We start from the raw sequence: 6000 nt of genomic DNA on the forward strand, positions 1-6000 counted from the left end.
TTTTTGCAAAACGGAACCATGGAACTGAACCACACAGAAGCACTCCATAGTGCTTCCATTCTGTCGTTCTGTTCTGTTCTGCACCGCATCTCTTAATTTGACGACCCATTCAAGTGAATGGGTCTGCATCCGTGATGCGGAATGCACATGGCCGGTGCCCCGTGTATTACGGACCCGCCGCATGTGGGCCACAATATGGCCACGGGGGAAACACGGTCGCGTGCAAGAGGCCTTAAGAAGAGAGGCTACTTCTCCTGTATATTTCTCACTACATTAAGGGTTCATGCACACGAACGTTGTTGTTTTGTGGTCCACAAAACACGGATACTGGCTGTGTGCGTTCCCCATTTTGCGGAACAGGACAGCTAGCTCATAATAGTTCTATCCTTGTCCGTAATGCGAACAATAATAGGAAATGTAAAAGTAAGTAAAAATATGAAATGGATGGCACACTAATATCTGATGTCGCATGGATTCCTGGTTGGGATGCCAACAATTTAATTAGCACATATGATTGCATTCAAATATTCACAGGCACGTGTTAGTGCCAGTGTCAATAGTAATATAACTGTCCTACATAGGGGTGTCAGTTATGGTGATATTACTGGTAGTGACAGTATTAGTCTTGTAGTAGTCTCAGTTTCCCCTGTGTAGGTTCAACAATACCACATAGGCTATGGTACCCATAGCCTAGGATAGAGCACCTATACCCCATAGCCTGAAGTAGGTGAGCCACTTACTCTTTTATCTGATTTACCACTTTTTTTAAACAAGACAGTCAAGCTCCCTACCCAATCACTATGGATATCTGGAGTTGCATGGAAAGAAAGTGCAAATTAATATATATATATATATATATATATATATATATGTTTTTGATCAACGTGACAACCAAACAATACACACTACTCCAAAGAGGACAAATACGGACATTTTTAGGGAATTCGAGAAATTACTCCACAAACAATTAAGACAAAGATGGGAAATCAAATCCCTCAACTAATATCTATCAGTGGAGTAATATCAAAGGGCCTTGCTCTAATAAAGGACCTAGCCCAAGATCTATATAATGAAGAATTCAAGAAAGATCGGGACACGTTCCTAAAGTCACAATCCTCTAAAAGCACTCTAAAGACACACACAAATTGTCAGAAGAGAGAACTAAAGAAAATAAGAAGAAAGAGAGCTTACCAAACAATACTCAATCACACTATAATAGCCCCACAAACAATCGATTTGAAACACTATCAACACCTCATTTTTTAGACCAGACCCCACCTCATCACAGAACAAGAATACAAAGACAATCCCAATCCCCGAGACACAACACAAGGACACTATCTCCCACACACAGATACAATCTTAGACACCGACACACCACCTAGAGAGAGAACACAACAAGGGACTATGTAGATACACGATCACAGAAAATCACCAGAATGAGAAATCACTATCACCAAAGAGAACACCAACAAGAGGACACCCAGAGAATGAGAACCAGAACCAGACCCCCAAACCATTATCACACAAGAAGATACACAGGGGAAGACACAAGAAAAAAACAATACAGTCAACACAGGATACACTAGCCACTGATGACATAATAGTAAATCTAGGTAAAGTTAATTTAACCGAGACACAATCAAAACTACTGAATAAAGGTCTAAAATTTGCCTCAACTACTAAACTGGATACATGTTGTACTTATATTGGAGTAGAAAAATGTATTAAGAAACTATGCTTGAAAAAATACTTCATAAAAAACCCCATAACCAGAGACATCAAAACACCCATGAAATTTTGTCATACAGACCTAAAAGCCAAATCCACGAAATACCCAAGACAAGAAATAGGAAAAGACATAGTGACATTCCAGAAATCTGTAGAATCTGATATCAGGAAAATCAACAATAATAGAACACCCAAAAACTTGACCAAAAAAGAAGAAGAAGCTATCAAAAAAATTATAATTCACAAATGATCTAATTATAAGGCCAGCTGATAAAGGGGGAGCTTTTGTACTGTTAAACACATAGGACTATATGAAGGAATGCAAAAGACAATTATACAACCAAACAACATATACCACCTTGAAAACAGACCTAACAGATGATTATTATAGGGAACTTTAAACATACTGCCAAAAAGGATGTGACAAAGAAATTCTATTAGAACAGGAATTTAAATTTATTACAGGATCCCCAAAAAGACTACCCATATTCTATTATCTACCAAAAATTCATAAAAATCTGATAAATCCACCAGGGAAGACCCATAATCTTAGGTATTGGATCAATGACTTCCAATTTATCTCAGTACATAGATCACATCCTACAGCCAACTGTGAAAAAATTACCATCTTACATAAAAGACACAACAGACATCATAACGACACTAGAGCAAATTGAATATCAGGACCATTGGATAATAGGCACAATAGATGTAAACTCGCTCTATACCATTATTGGCCATAACCAGGGAATGGATGCCCTGAGAATACAGCTCAATCGGCACGACAGTTTACATAGAGATCAAATCGAATTTGTTATCGAGGGAGTAAACTTCTACAAAAATGCGGCACTGCCATGGGCACCAGGTTTGCCCCCAGCTATGCAAACATCTTTATGGCACAATGGAAATCAGAGATGATCTGGCTAAAGCTAGTGGGCAGCCTGGTGCTATGGCGTTGATACATAGATGACATCATCTTTATATGGCAAGACACAGAGGAGGACTTACAGAATTTCCTAACAGAAACTAATGAGAATGATAGAAATCTAAGATTCTACACAAATATCAGCCACACTCATGTGGAATTTCTTGATCTGACAATAAAAATATGTGGGAACAAATTTTAATGCAATACATAAACCAGTCAATTCAGACGACTGAAACTAAAATGTACAGAAACTGTATAATTAAAAAAAGAAGCCAATGATTTAAAACAACAATTCCTAGCAAAAAACTACCCCACAGAAATAGTGGATGCCTCATTAAATAAAGTCAGAATGATGAATAGGAAAGATTTCTTTCTCCCTAGCAATGAGATCATAAAAGAGACCAAAAAAAAGATACAATCCGCCTAATATTGCAATTTAATGCTCAATATAAGATCATAGAAAAGATCATTAAAAAACATTGGCATCACCTTTTGGGACACAAACTGATAGGCCCTCTATAACCAACAAACCCCTCAATCACATACATGAAAGCTCCAAATCTAGGTCTAAAAATAGCACCTTCAATTAAAAAGGTATCATTGGGAACTAAATCCATCTGAATGACAATCCAGGGGTTCTTCAGATGTACTAGCTGTAAAAATTGCAAGACTACAAATTTTCCAAAGAAAACAACCACAATTAAATCGACATGTAACTCACACACCACATAAAAGACCATCTATCTTGTAACACATCTGACATCATTGATCTGTTGCAATGTCCATGTCATAAGCAGTAAGCATTATATAGGTAGAACCAAGAGACCCTTCAAACAAAGGGTAGCAGAGCATATCACAAACATCAGAAAAGGCTATGAACAACATTCAGTATCAAAACATCTCAAAGATTACCACAACTAAGACCCAACAGGACTTACATTTGTGGCTTTCGAAAAAATTAGATGAGATTGGAGAGGTGGAAACCATATCACAAATATGTCTAAAATTGAATCTAGGAGAATCTTCGCATTTGATACCATGATCCCTAAAGGTTTGTATGCAGAGATGGAACTTTTCGGTTTCTGATAGATTCGGGGTGGGTGCCCTTTGAGGATGGAACATCGAGTGTCCGTCTGACTACCAGCATCTCGATCTCCCCTCCTTGGATAGCCCCCATCCCCGCTCCTCCCCTTCATCATGTATGTGTTATATACATTCTACAAAAATGAATTAGCAAATAGTCGAGGAACGCTGCAATTGTGGACCCTGTGAAGATATTGCATTAACTTCCACTATGTCTGTGAAAAGATGTGCACATAAACCGCATGTATAATATAATCAAATTTAGACGCGGGTTCCCTTTGAGGACAGGACTTAGAGTGTCCTGCTGTTTATCAGCACTTCGATTTCCCCTCTTTGGAGGACCCCCACCCTCGTTCCTTCCCTTCATCATGTACACACTATATTGACAACTTGGATATAGTCGAGGAACACTGCAACTATAGACCTTAATAAGACATTATAATATCCTCCACTTTGCCTCTAATGTTTTTGAAAATAAACGCACACAACTGTATGCATAACGCAACCATAACAGAATTATATACTTATATATACTTATTAATTTTGTATCCTTTAGGGTACATGCATATATATGTATCATATGGATATACCACCTTTTTATGAGATATAATCTATTCCCATATCCATTTTTATTCTCTCTACATCTCTGTATTTTTGATATGATTGGGACAGGATGTTCCGATCCACCAACTCAACTAATTCAGGTCCAGCTTTTTGTTATATCTACAAATGACCATTCATTTCTGGTTCTATATCCCTAAATATTGCCAATATTGATATTTCTATATCCCTAAATATCTGGGGTAATAAGAAATTCATCATACGTGACCTGAAAATATCCTCTTTTTTCCGCACATTTGTAAAAGCTGAAACAGCGATCCAGGACATCCCAAGGTGCATCCACGCATCTACTTCACCAACCAATTTAAGAAGCCGCATCTCCACACAAGCCCAACACACCTCCAACACACCTCCAAACGAGTTACCACGTGGGACGCCGAGGGCAGCGGCACTTGATATACAGCCGCGCCGCTGACTGAGGTAAGTAATTCAGAAAGAAGGAGGCATCTTCAAACAGACACTGACGGATCGACAAACGGTAATGTAGATAAATATTTATGACAGTAACTAACTATATAAACGAATAAGTGATACAAAAAGTATCTCAACTAGCCACTACCGCTGGGAGGGGAGGTTTTGATTAAGGCCTGATTACAAGGCACCAATCTTCGGAATATTGAACGAACCCAGATCTTTGTGCACATTAGACCTTTTTTTATATGTGGATTAAAGGGGTTTTACAAGTTAGATAGGTCATCAATATCAGATCGGTTGGGGTCCGACACCTGGCGCACCCAGTGATCAGCTGTTTGAAGAGAAGGCACGCGCCGTGCCAGCGCTGCCTCCTCTTCATTGTTTACCTGCTCGCCGTTGCATCTGCAGCGGTGAGTAGTTGTAATTACACCCAAGCCGTCCCATTCATTTCAATGGTACGGATCACTCCTATACAGGATAGGTCATCAATAAATATAACTTGGACGACCCCTTTAAAGGGAACCTGTCACCCAAAAATCGCCTATTAAGCTGTTTACAGTACCTTATAGTGCTGTATAGTCGTTTCCTGATGCACTTTTTGTTAGTTTTGCAGCATGTATGCTCAGTCAGAAATCGATGTTATATTCAGCTGCTGCCCTGTGCTTCAAGTCAGGCTTGAAGTCACGGGGGCAGCGGCCTCGGCGTCTAACATGGCCCTCTCCCCGCCCCCTGCCTCTGTGACTGACAGCCGAAATCCGATTCCGGGACCGCGCTCAACGGCCGCATGCGCAGTAAAGGGCGGCAGGAGCGCGGTCCCGGCTGCCGCGCGTACTACGCGCCGTCTTACTTTCGCCGCACTGCGCATGCGCCCGACATCCTGTATCAAACGCGCCCGCGCCCGGCATCTGTAAACAGCTTAATAGGCGATTTTTGGGTGACAGGTTCCCTTTAAGCTCTGAGGATTTAATACACAAAGACTTCATGCCTACTATTTATTGTATTTTATTATTATTCTTCAACCTTTTCAGCAATGTTTTACCATCTTATTTCACCATTTGCCATTTTATTTAGTACTTTTTTTTCTAATCCATAAATCTGTGGATTTTTATTATATATATCATAATAAATTCTGAGTATGTCTAAGTACTTATTGTCACTGGTCTATTGCTGCCACCTAGAGACGGTTGTGGCAATTACCACTTATGAACACCACTATTCCTTGT

The sequence above is a fragment of the Bufo gargarizans genome, chromosome 3 (genome assembly GCF_014858855.1).
Source record: "Bufo gargarizans isolate SCDJY-AF-19 chromosome 3, ASM1485885v1, whole genome shotgun sequence".
Taxonomy (NCBI): domain Eukaryota; kingdom Metazoa; phylum Chordata; class Amphibia; order Anura; family Bufonidae; genus Bufo; species Bufo gargarizans.